This window comes from Mus musculus, chromosome 2 (genome assembly GCF_000001635.26).
Source record: "Mus musculus strain C57BL/6J chromosome 2, GRCm38.p6 C57BL/6J".
NCBI classification, from domain to species: Eukaryota; Metazoa; Chordata; class Mammalia; order Rodentia; family Muridae; genus Mus; species Mus musculus.
This window is the reverse complement of record NC_000068.7, coordinates 133,742,725-133,756,430: the sequence shown is the minus strand read 5'-3', so window position 1 is coordinate 133,756,430 and position 13,706 is coordinate 133,742,725. Positions and strand designations below refer to the sequence as shown.

Genomic DNA, 13,706 nt, shown 5'->3' with positions numbered 1-13,706 from the left:
TATGGAAAGTGAGATGTAAAAAAATTTTTGCAGATGTTTCAGCCCATTTGAGTTTGAAACATGCAAAGGGACTATTTAAACTAGCAATGCATACTTCTCAGCAGAATCAAAGCAAGAATCACAGTGGCTTATTGTCTGCCAATAATTAAATAAGCTATTTCTCTAAAGCCAGGTCAATTGGATAATGAATATTCAAACAACATTTTAGGAGATGTATATTCTAAGGGTGGAGCCATATAAAGGTCTTGGGAACAGTTTAACAAAAGACAAACACTGTGAGAAAACAACTCACTATGCAAATTATAATTGTACTTTGACTCCATTTCCTAACACCCGGTTTCTTAGAAGATAAGGAAGAATGGAGAAGCACAGCTCATATTATTTTTACTTTAAAGGGGAAGAAAGTAAAACTCAGGTAGATCAAGTCAAATGTTGATTGTCTTATAATGAAAGACAGTAAATAAAGGCACACCTGGAAAGATCATGGGTCCCTGATACCTAAATTTGTCATGAGACTGTGAATCCAAAAGACAAGACAGAAAAGACAAGATGCTAAATCTGATTGATTTTCATATTTAGGTAGCTAATATAGAAGTCAATTTGAGCAATGCTGTGGAGCAATGTATCAATAAAACTAGAGTAATATGTTACAAGAGACTATCCTTGAGTTCAATTATCTTCAAGAATAATTTTGTTAACTCACATACCATTGCAAGATCATGAGCTTGAATAATCCAGGCTGTGCTAGGTTGCTTCTGGCATCTAGGTTTCTAAACAAGCTAGCAGACCTGAATGAGGCTACAACTACAGCTAGCTCATGTTTTCCCCAGGTTGAGTTCTGCAGCTCAGCTTGGGGAGCAGCTGTGACTTTGGGGCTATGCTGTTCCTGAAGGTCATAAAAGAAAAGAACACAGACACAAAGCCCTGAGTACAGGCTAGGAAGAGCATGGTATAATTTTCATATACAGGACTTTGGGCAAGGCTAGGGTCCAATCACAAACTGAAAGGGAGAAAAGTAATGTATGCTCTCAATAAGACTAGATAAGGATACAGTTGAAGCTATGAATAAATGTAACTAGCTATGCAATCTAGTCTCAAAGCCAACAATTGGCTTATCATCTTGACAGTGAAAAAACATCGGCCATGTTTCCTTGCACACATCCTTCCATTTAGCTGTCTGTCTCCTGATAAGCCTTGTGTATACCAGGTGAAGGTATACGATCCAGAAATGTAAAATGAGTTTAAAAAGTACTCCTTGTCTTTAAAGTAATACAGGAGCATAAACAATATCTTTGTGGCATATGGGAAACCTCATAAAGTAATTGAAACAACTTCTCAGTTGTCAGTTTGCATTATAAATCATGGAGGTTTTTTTAAAATGTGCTATCATTTGGTTCAACAACTTTCATCCTAAATATTTTGCTAAAGGAGATAACTGAATAAGTGTGCCCAGGTGGACATGCAGAGATATCAGTCAAACACTGTTTAAAAGAGCAAATATCTAAACGTGGGCAAAACTCAACAGAACAGAATGGATTTCAGAAACAAGATATGCCCAGCATTAAAGCATCAACGAAAGACTAGATCTCCTGCATCCCGCATTTCCCCTAGATTCTAGATCTGCAGGTGCTTGTCTCTTACACCTCACATATACTTTAAACCATCTTACTTATAATACCTAATGTAGTTTAAATACCATGGAACTGGTCATCGTACAATGTCGTTTAAGAATAATGACAAGAACTCTGTACATATTCAACATCAATGCAATTTCTCCATCATGCCTGGAACCTAGGACCTAGTGTATGCTAGATAAGCACCGGACCACTGAGCTTCAGCCCCAGTCATGAAATGTAATTTTCCTCAAACATTTATAGTCTGCAGTTTGTAAATCAAAAGATACAGACTCACAAATACAGAAAGCCAACTGTCACTTGCTGTGGTAGTTGGGGTTGTAGGTGGTTTTTTTTCTCTTCTTTGTTTCAGTTTCTGTTTTATTTCTATTAAACAACAACTACTTGCATAAAGATGAATTAAGTTAAAATATAACTTAGAACATGAAATTGGGGACATGGCTCAATCAGCAAAGTGCTCGCCATAAGGACTGGAACTTGATCCCCAGTACCCAAGTACAACTGTTGGGTGTGGCAGTCCATGATTGCTATGGCATGCTAGGAAAGCTGAGGCAAGAGGATCCCTAGAGCTTGCTGGCCAGCTAGTCTGGCCGAAGAGCTGAGTCCTGGGTCCCAGCAAGAGAATCCATTTCAAAACTCGATTAAAATGGTAGACAGCTCCTGCTGAACAGGAAGATTGGGCTCTGGAAGCCACATGATGCACACAGATGCACTCACAGTCATATACACACATATGCACTTACTTACACACAAACAAGTGTGCTCACATGAAACTATGGTTTCCATATAATACAGAGCAAATTAATATAATGTAGTTTGTATCATAGCAGGTTGCTACATTCCAATCAGAGACACTTCTTTTATCAGTGATAGACAAATCTAAAGGCAGCTCTGGAGAGGAGGTTCTACTGGACACACACCCTGGAGGATATGCAGGAGTATTGTAGGGAATAGAAAAGACAGAACTCTGCATGCTTTGCAGAGAACTGGACTTTGGATAGAAAGTAAACAGTTACAGATAGAAGACCAGTTCAGTAATATTCCCATTATTTCTGAAAAGTTACCATGGGAATGAAACCCCATGGAATATTTCAAACCATTTACTAAATTCTTACTATTTAGTAAACACCATATATTGTTTTAATCGAGAAAAGACACAAAAGGTTAGCATATTTTGTTAAGTGGCCCGTGTGCTACCGAGGAAATGCTTATAGATTAAGTGTCTGCCTTCTGGTGGTACCAGTTGCTTTTTTGACTGAGCATGAAAAGACTCTGGATAACTGCTAACAAGACTGGTGATCTGAGTCATGTTGTAGAGCTCAAAATGACAGGTCACTCATAATCGAGATATGTCTTCCCCAGAAAGGCAGAGCAGAGTTTCTCAAAACCATCGGAAGGATGTGGTCCATTTACTAATTTCCATTTCTGGACTTGATTTATAACCATATGATTTCATCAAACAGGCTTGAGAGGAGAATTTCTGTCTGCGAGTTATTTTAGAGAGGACCAGACACTCCAGGTCATCAGATTTCACGACGGTTACATTTCCCAGTATCTCTCATCTCCTTCTATGCCCTGCCATTTGCTCTTCTTCTTTGCCTTGAACAATTATGTGCTGATTATTTTCTCCTGCCAATAAATAATGCATCTGAGCTTTCCAGATGTGCAGTTCATGACATCATGAAGTCAAAGGATTGTTTTCTGTTTTGCTCCTTAAGCAATGACAGTCAAGGACAGATGAACTTAAGGGCAATTTGAGATTGCTAGTTGTGTACATTTTGGAACAATTTAGTATGTATTCTGTACTTTCAAATGACTTTACCTCACTATAGCACACATTTAGCTTATTTACTCTTTTGAGAATTAGTCACATAAAAATAATTTTAAAAAGTAAGTATTTTCTACAGTACAGGAATTGTAGTGAATACTTTGTAACATTATTATTTAGTGCTTTATACCAGTTTATACTCATACATAATATTATATAGTATTCAGTTTCATGTTCTAAACACACACACACACACGTGTGTGTGTTTTTCAGTTTAAATAATGGAACTACATTTTAAAATTAAAATTGTGTAGGTAAAATAATTTTATTAGCATATTTACTCATTTTACAAAATTTCTTAAATATTAAGATAATTTTTAGAAAGAGTGTAAAAATAGACAAAATAAAATAATATAAAAATAAAACAAATCTCTTTTAAAAATTGATGTGTGTTTTACTTTAATGGGATTCTCTTTGGAAGTAGGTTTCAGTCTTGGCCAAATATGAAAATCATATGATAAGGTAATAAGTATCCAAACTTAAAAATGATTAATCTGGCAGCGGTCTCTGGCTTTAATATTTTTCACACATATTAAAAGCAAAAACACTTAATAATATACTTTAAGAAGAGTATATTTGGAACAAATAATAAGAATTCACCTGTCAAGCAATATTTTGTAACACTGCAGGCTCAGCAAGCATGTGGGCCAACACTAACTACAGAGTCAATGGGATTACCCACAGGTGGGCATTTGCCTTATATGGAAAAGGACTAATCAGTTGACAGAAGATTCTGAAAAAAAAGTTCATGAAGACAGTTATCTTATTCTTAAGAAAATGGCAAGAACATATACTGGGCAATAAATAATTGCTTGGACAAGTGGTTCTGGAAAATGGAAAAGCTGCATGAACAATACTGAAACTGTAGCCTTATCGCTCATAGTGCATAAAAGAGGGGTGGGAGGAGATCTTAATGGAAAACTTGACACTTTAAAGCTACTACAGGAACACATGAAGGAAATGTTTCAAACTGTAATAATAGGTAATTACTTTCTGAATATGACTCCATTAGTTTATGAAATAATAAATGGGATGAGAAGCAAATTAAAAGTTTTTCTTCACACTATGAGAAACAACTTGCCCAGTAAGATGACAGCGCTGTAGAACAAGAGAAAATCACTGCCAAGTATTCATCTGACAGTAGTTTAATGCCTAGAATATGTAAGGATTTCAAGAAATAAATACAAAAATAAAAAAACAACTCAATCAATAAATACCCAAATGACTAGGTGCTTCTTAAAAGAAAAAAAAAAAGTATGAGAAAATGTTCATTAACCTTTGCATTCAGAAAAACACATCAAAACTACACTGAGATTCCAGCTCACCTTCAGAATAGGTCAGGTGATATGGCAACTAACCCCACCTCTATTTCAATATAGACCTTGGAGGATTGCCAAAACTGCTCCTCTAGCTTAGTCTTTTTCTGCTACCTCCATAGAGTTAAAAACAACAAATGTTAACAAGAATTGCTTAAAAAAAATGGAGTGTTATTCAACATCATGGTCTACATAGCAAGTTCCAGGACAGCCAAGGGTGCATAAAGAGACCCTGTCTCAATAAAACAACAAAATAAAATTATGTCACTTAAAAGCAAACGTATGGATTTGGGCATTATCATGCTAAAAGAAACAAGCCTGTCTCAGAAAAACAAATATCACATATTTTCCTCTTTTCTACAGAATTTAGGGCTAAAAATAAACAAATAAATAAGACATGGAAGCAGAAAGGGAGCTGTAGGGGATGTAAAAGGAGAAGGGGGTATGAAAGGGAATTTAAAAAGAGTAATGTGGTATGAATATGACCAGAGTCATTATATACTCATTTGTCAAAAAGGAAACCCATTAATTGCCCAGCTAAAATAGGTTAATAAAGATAATACACTCTTAAGTAATTTATTTACATACCAAGTTGGGCTGCTGGATGCTACCTATAAACTCAAGATAGAAAGGTCCATTCAGGCCAATTTTAATTGGCAATTCTAAAAGAAAGGCCAAACAGTGGACCACTATTCTATAGCAAAAATCACAAACTGAGTTGTGCTAGCCCAGACTGAAAAGTGTTTTGACTTATTCAAAGAAATTAACAGAGAGTCAAATTAATTTAGGATCAACCCAATTCTACAAATACACTGGGAATTTTAGTACGTTACACAATAAAGAATAAACCAATGAGGATTGTTAACACCCAGGAATTGAAAAATTATTATTCCAAAGAGTCTTTACTGGCTGCCAAAAGAGTTGACTTTCTCTAAACTTCTAAGGACCTCAGTTTCTTGTACATTTTATGCTTCTTTTATGCTCAAAACAAAATATAGAGATTCTTCAGATGCTCTGATAGTTAAATTACGTTGGTAACAAGGCAGTTGACTCCACTTCTATTTCAAGAGAGTCCTTGGTGGCCTGTCATAGCACCTCCTCTAACCTTGTCCTCTTCAAGTACTACTGCAGAGCTGAAACAATGGGATTAGCTCTGAAAACACAGGCATATCATAAATCCAGGAAGGAAAGTGGACTCTGGACTACGGAGTTTGACCTCAGTACTATTTTGTTTAATGTGAGCACTTGTGCTTTTCTTAATGCTCTCTTGTATAGGATATGTCCTCTGGCTTCACACAACAATGAACATTTTTCTTGACCTGTGGACCCATCCATAAAAGCTTCATCTATTTCCTTGAAATATCTTAAATGTCACGGTCATTTCAACTAGTAATTGTGTTTACATCATCCCTGAGAAAAGTACATAATTAAGACAGAAGCAGCCAAAACAGTTCAGCATTTTTGGCTTATTGTTTGACTATCCACAAACATCGCAAGCTGGAAAGAATTCCATTAATTTGTGGCTAGTACTGATGCATCAGCCTCCAGACTGTCAAGTAAACACAGGGAAATTGGCATTGCTATCTTGTGGCAAGAAGCAAAGCACAGAGTGGTACAGAGCTCTCCAAGAAAGAAACATTAACCCAGATGTGAATGAGACAATGAAGGAATTGTTCACTGGGACTTTTCAGCCCTTCAGTCATGAGCAGCAATTACAATCACCAGTGCATCCAAACTCTCCAAGGGGAATTAAACCTGAGCATTACCCATCATGGCTAAGGCACCATTATGTCTCCAGAACTCCATGAAATGCAGCCATCCCAAGATACCTTAGACAGTAGGCAAGCTAAAATTATCATTAGAAGAAGCCCAGAAAAGCATGTGCTCCCTTAATATGGAGAGGGAGAGAGAGAAAGAGAGAGAGAGGGAGAGAGAGAGAGAGGGAAAGAGAGAGAGAGAACTGATATTTATCTTTCAGTCAGCTCTTCATATTTATTGCATAACACTCCCTTCACATCTAATCAGAAAGGCAATCTTTCTTCTAATAAGGTAAATATAATTACTTACAAAATATTACAGCTGGTTGAGGCCTCTGACCTTGTGTGCTAACATAACTTTTTTTTTTTTTTTTTTTGCTTTGCCAGGGAAGAGAAGAGAAGTTTTGTGGGTTTTTTGCCTAAGTGCTAATGCTCTGAATACTTTTCTTCATTAGGTAGCTTGAGTGACTTTAAACAGTAGTCAGATGGTTACATGTCTTCTGCTTTGCAACATGCTATTGCATTTGAGATGTCTAAAAGTTGCCCTATACAGTGAAACCCAAACCAGCTATTTGAATGTTCTCCCTGCTTGCACTTCTGTGTCTTTACTAGTTTGAGTTTTCAGTCTACATGTCATAAAAACTCCAAGGATGTTGTTTATCCATCCAACCAGAATAAGATTATTTATATCTCATTTCTATGTATTTTCTATTGGTATCATTATGAGTCCTTTTCATTCATGGAATTTAAAATATCTTACCTATGAGGCCCATCTAACCTCTCAAAATGCCCCAAAGGTGTTAACTATTAAAAACCCAAGAGCAGAAAAGATAATTACTGATTTTGTCAAATTAATAGTATGTACAAATTACTTTAGAAATATATACATACATATAAGAGAGAGAGAAAGAGAGAGAGAGATACAAAATGTAATATAAAATGATCACCTAAAGTAAACATTGAGTTTATAGAACAGAAAAAAAATTACCATACAAAACTAGGGCCAACAGTTAACAAATAGTAACCGATTTAAGTTGAAGCACACTAAAAGATTACGGTGCTGCATTGTTAATTTCTCATTAAAACAACTTGTGTCCAACCCTTGACTGATAACCAGGCTGCTGCATTGGTGCTCAGACCATAAATCCTCCCATACAATAGTTCTAAAGCGTTTAGAGGGAGAGTAAGGATGATGTAATCACCCCGGCACTTTATACAGTACTGTAAAGCTGTCAGTGTAAGAGATCTCCTTTCCCTTGTGTCAGGCAAAATCTCACAGTGGAGAAAAAAAGTGCTCTGCACTGCTCTAGATGAATTTTGAGTTGAAAAAAATATCCCAAATCCCTCTTGCTATTACATCACCTCATATGAACCTGGTGGTGAGTCAAATAGCATGGTTCCTATGGTTTTACGCCCAATTAATACGATGTCGATTTGCAGGAGAGATTTAATAGTCAATGGGTTTTATAAAGGAAGCTTTAACTATGACTTTCTTCTCAGAAGTCTAAGTTGACACTTTTGTCAGAAGAATATCTCCATAAATTATGAACATTGTAGTTCACCACCATCTCCAAAATTCCACCTCACCCTCAGAACCCCATCTTTCCAAATATTAAAACAAGCAACCATGTATCTGAAAGAACATTGTACTAATAAAGAATATCCTTTTAGGATCCTTATGTAAACTGTGAAGATTGGTCATAGTAGAGAAGTCAGAATATACAAAGTTGTGTATTTTCTTCTCAAATTTTAATATAAAATATGGTCCAAACTATTAGAAAATAAGACATTTTTCTCTATTTCAACAAGTAGTACTCCATTGCATGTCGACCCATGAGCATTTATACAAGTTGTATTCTATCTCCGTCATTACTGAGCTTTTGACTGGTAGCCAGTGCAAAATAAAAAAGCACTTTCCTTTGAGAGCACGACAAGCATGTGTGTACATTTATCACTGGAACACTCAGTGTAATGAATTCAAACTTTCCCTTCCTATGAGCCCTGCCCTTTTATTTTCTATTCCACTCCATTTCTGTCCATTCTTGGCAATTCTATTTTATTTTTCCATGCTGGTTATGACCTACTATATTAATATTATGAGGAATTCAAGGTTTCCCATCCAGACTTTAAAAGTCAATTTTCTGAGCTGGGAAGATGACTCGGTGAGTAAGAGTATTTGCTGTGCAAGCAGGAGAACCTGAGTTCAAATCCCGATAATCCACAAAAAGCTGGATGTAGGTCCATGTGCCTTCAACCACCATGCTATGGGAAATTTGAGGCAGGAGGAATACTGGAGTTTGCTTGCTAGCAGCTTAGTTCCAAACTCAGTGAGTAACATTGTCTCAAATTTATAAGGTATAGATTGATAAACCAGGATATAAGACCTTCTCTGCTGGTGTTCTTGTGCATGTACACACACATTTAACACAGATGCACACAAATAAACGTGTCCCACACCTCCACCACACACAACAATTGGCTAAAAAGAATATTAGTACTCCCTCCTTTGCTTCCAGAGTCTGGAAGATTTTCTGTCATATCAACCTCCTTGTTGGAGTCTTCAAAATATTCAAGATCTGAAAATTAAGAGTAGTTCAGCCTACTTGCTTGCTGCCCTCTTTTGCAAGCTTCCATGGCAAATTGTGGTACTATGAAAACTAGTCCTCAGGGAACAGGCATTTAGGTGAGTTCCAGCTCAGAGACCCCTGGGACCTAAGTCTGAAATGCATGGTGACTTCAGCAACAGGGCCTTACCTTCTACCTTTTGGAAGCAACCCAGGGCAATAGTGATGGTATATGATGTTTGGGGAGTCTCTTAACACTGACCAACAACTAAAGAAGGCTTCTTGTTCTTTGTATTAAGTTAGATGGCCTTTGGCCCTTGGAAGGGAGCATTATCAGTCCTGTTGAGAACACACACACACACACACACACACACACACACACACACACACACACACACCACATATATATATATATACTAAATATGCTACATTTATGTTCTCTAATACAAAAGAGTCATCTCTGAAGCCATATATACAAGTAACATTATAAAGTCTGTGCAGGCTTGATCTATGTATTAAGAAATATATATGTATTTAATAATTATAAACACACACTCTCTCAAGTATGGTAGAGATTTTTTTCTCTTATTTGGTGGAGATTGCTTCTGCCTTTGTCAGACATCCTTACTGTGTTATTTTACCTTTCTTACTTCTTCTGTGTTATGTCCCTTGCCCTCCCTATTAGACCCCTCATTTTTCTCATTTCTGTGATCTGATCATTAGTATCCTGCTATTCCTCTCTCTATTGCTCCTCCATGCCCTCTCCCTGGCAGTGGTCCCTTTTATTTTGCTGCTTTCTGTAGTTACTACAGGACATGTACTCTCAGGAGGACATGTGACTTGTCTTTCTGAGTCTGAATTACCTCAGTCAATATGATATTTTCTAGTTCTCTCCATTTACCTGAAAAGTTCACAATTTACTTTTTCTTTACAACAGAAGAATATTCCATACTGTCTATGTACATTTGTATTATCCATTCATCAAGACAACTTCTCTTTGCAATAGATTAAGCTCATTACGGAAAGCCACAACTCATCAAAAAACATATTTGTGAAGCATGGTCCCAGTGGATAAATCTGCAAAACAACTCTGGACCAAAGTTTCAGGTAGTGTTTCAGAGGAGGTGAAAAGTTTGTAAGAACCAAAAGATCTGGGAGTTTGCTATACGACTGTGTCTCCTAGAAATGTCAGCAGCTACACTCATAAAGTCTTACCAACATGACGACCTAAACATGAGCTGAACAAGGACTATAGACATGCTAAAGGGCATGGGGAAATCTTAGAAGGCTTTAACCCTACCCAAAGATTTACAAACACCTAAAGGTTGCTAAGAGTGGGAGAAAGAGTCTTCACCAGGGAAAAGCACACCAACTGGTTATCCCATACCACACAGTCATTCCTGAAGACACATATACAAGTCATGATATAAAGGCTGAGCACATTGTATCTATGTATTTAGCACTATTTAAATATACACATATATAGCAACAAATAATGAAAAGGAGGTTGTGCATATTAAAGAGAGTAAGAAGAAATATAAGGGAGAGTTTGCAGGAAAAAGGGGATAAGGGAAATACTATTATATTTTAGTTTCAAAAAATTAAAAGAAATATTAGAGTAGCTCAGGCTAGAAAGTCATTATTGTTCACTATGTAGGAACAAGTTGTGAAAAGTCTCTCTAGGATATACATTACTACATTTGAACACTGTTCCCTTGAAAGATGAATTGGGAAATAGTATTCAACATGAAATGTACTTCATCAAAATGCAAAGTAGACTTGATGAACATTGCTATCTTTTATGAGTGGAAAATCTGAAGGTTGGACCTGATTTCACAATAGCATCATGAAGCTATGGTATTATCAACCTGGTTGTTCTTGGGTATGACTTGCTGTTTCCACAACTGCTAAAGAAAGAGACTGGACTCAATAACCAAAATTTTACATTGTCAATAACTCTAGATACTCAAAAAAACTCCAGGACATACTAGAGCAACAATGCTCTGAAGACTGAGAGACTCTTTTACATGGTTAATTTAGCAAAATGTTATACTTTGCATTGCATACTAATGTACCAACATAGGCTTCCTCATGAATGCAAGGAATCTTTACAAATGCTTGCATCTGTTCCGTCATGTGTAAGAGAGTGTGTTAGGTTAGACTGTATCGCCTTTATGAATCTCCCAGCTCTAAGGTTCCATCATCTCTGACTACAATGGGAAGGAAGCATTGTAGCATGTGGGACTGATGCATGGTTCTAAAGAGAGTCCCCAAATCTGAAAGAAGTGGCATTGTCATGCTATTTTGACCACTCTAAAAGTCTCCATGGACTTCAGAGCGCCTGATTACTGCACTGTAAATCTTAATTTTCTAACCATCTTTCATGTATCCAAAAATGCCACCAGACTTTAGCATTCCTGAAAACCTACCACCACTTCTACACAAAATTGATGAAAATTTAAAAGGGCTTGTAAAACATGTTTGTGAATACATGAATAACATTGTTAAAACTATAAATGACTTTTTACATTTTCATTTACTCATCTGTGTTATACACTGAGTGTGTGCATGTTTGAAGGTCAAAAACTATTTGCTGGAGTCTGTTCTCTCCTTTTACCTTGAGGGTCCAGAGAACTGAACTTAAATCTTCAATCTTGGAGACAAGTGCCTTTCATGCTCAGATATCTCGCCAGCTCTAAAATGGTTAAAGCTATAGAAGTTTCCCCTAGAATAATGCTTGCTTACTTACTCTCTCTCTCTCTCTCTCTCTCTCTCTCTCACACACACACACACACACACACACACAATTCTAGATATTACCTAATACCTAATATTAAGAAGTTGTTATTTAGAAATTCTCCAAGATTACTGACCTCATAAATAATCTAGATACTCTTTAGTCTGCTATATTATACCCAGAATGTCTTTGTTTCTTAAGTTAGTCCCTTCTCTCCACAAGGATTAGATACATTACTAAGTTTCAGGATGTCTTTTAAGCCTCTGAGACATACAGAGAGCAATACATAGTCCCTGTGCATCTGGCTCTCCTTTCTTCTGTGCATTATGTGTGGGAAAAGACTATAGGGTGTGATGGGATAGAGAGAAAGATTAGAAGGGTCCTGGTTTGCTTTTCATTGCTGTGGTAAACACCATGACACAGAACAGCTTGGAAACAGTCTATTAGCTTACACACCAACATCACAGTCCATCACTAAGTGAAATCAAGGCAAGAACTGAAGCAGAGACCATGGAGGAATACTGCTCACTGACTTCATTCTCTAGCTTGCTCAGCTACCTTTCTTATACAGCACACGCCCATCTGCTGAGAGATGACATGATCCACAATGACTGGGCTCCCTTGCAGCAACTAATAATCAAGAGAATTTCCCAAAGATATGTCCACAGGCCAATCTGATGGGGCCAATTTCTCAGTTGATGTTTCCTCTTCACAGGCATAAATCAGCTGATAAATGAAGCTAACTCTGGTTAGTGATACTGGAGGAACCAGAATGCCAGTGCAGAATCCCTAAAATCTACCGCATATTGTAGACTGAAGGTAAAGTTATTTTAAAGTCTTGAGTCATGAACATGGTTTGTGTCTGAGGTCTGTGGATCTGGTTTTCTCTGCATGAGATGGAAATATGTATTAACATCAGTATCTTGGCCCCAAGAGAAGAAATGTTCAGACTTTTTAAGGAGATGACCGTGGCTATTTAATACCAAATGTATTAACAGCCCTTTCCCAGACCCATGGATACTAGCCTGTTTGTATGTTGAAATCACACACTTCACTGCACTTCATGAGGTAATTTATATTATTGCTACCTCAGCAGCAATGATTTGGCTTTGCCAAGTAGTCACTGGTCTATTAGGCCCTTAGATAGCCATTTTACATCGATTTATTATTTTAAAACAAACAAGCCCTAGAGTGACTCCAGTGGAATTCAGTGGCTTTAACATATACCACCAGTGACAACTGCTTAAGGTCATGGCAATGATGTGCACACAATTTCTTCTGCTTGGTGATGAAACGCTTGGGCGATTTACCTTGTGACGTGGAGTCATTGATTTCAATCTCATCACTGGGAAGCTCCAAGGCTGTAGAAAGGGTTGTCAGTTTGAGCTGCCAACTGTCCCCCGCCTTTGTTTCCCAAAGCTTCCTTCCATAGGGCAGCATGAAATGTCAGTTTACCTGAAACAACAGAAAGTTTATTGTCTTAGAACTCTGGAGTCAAAAGCAAAACAAAACAAAACAAAACACCAACAAGGAGGCAAAAGCTATAGGACCTGCAGAGATCGCCTTGTCTCTTCTCACCTTTGTCATCGCATGTCTGGCAACTGTGTCACTTGAGTCACATGCTACCTTCTCCTTGAATGATTTTATGCCACCCCTCTCAGTGACGCTGCTTTCACTTTGTATAAGGATCCCAGTAATACTTACTGGGATCTGCTTACTGGGTGCGTTTTAATGTAGTGCAAAGGCCTTGGATGCAGACACAGAAGAGAATCGGAGTATTTTGACAGCCTGTGTGTCATACAGAATCCCGAAAATGCAATCTGCATGCTATCAGCAGATGTTCTTATTTTCATCAGTTATTTCATCATTA

At 37.3% G+C, this 13,706-nt stretch overlaps 1 long non-coding RNA gene across 1 annotated transcript in view; it reads right to left on the bottom strand.

Moving 5' to 3' along the window:
* Nucleotides 1–13,263, bottom strand: part of Gm39940 — a 46,840-nt gene extending 33,577 nt beyond the window's left edge. The window contains exon 1 of the long non-coding RNA XR_866760.1: nucleotides 13,147–13,263. This is a non-coding gene — a long non-coding RNA (predicted gene, 39940). The remainder of the gene's footprint in view (nucleotides 1–13,146) is intronic.
* Nucleotides 13,264–13,706: the final 443 nt, after the last annotated feature.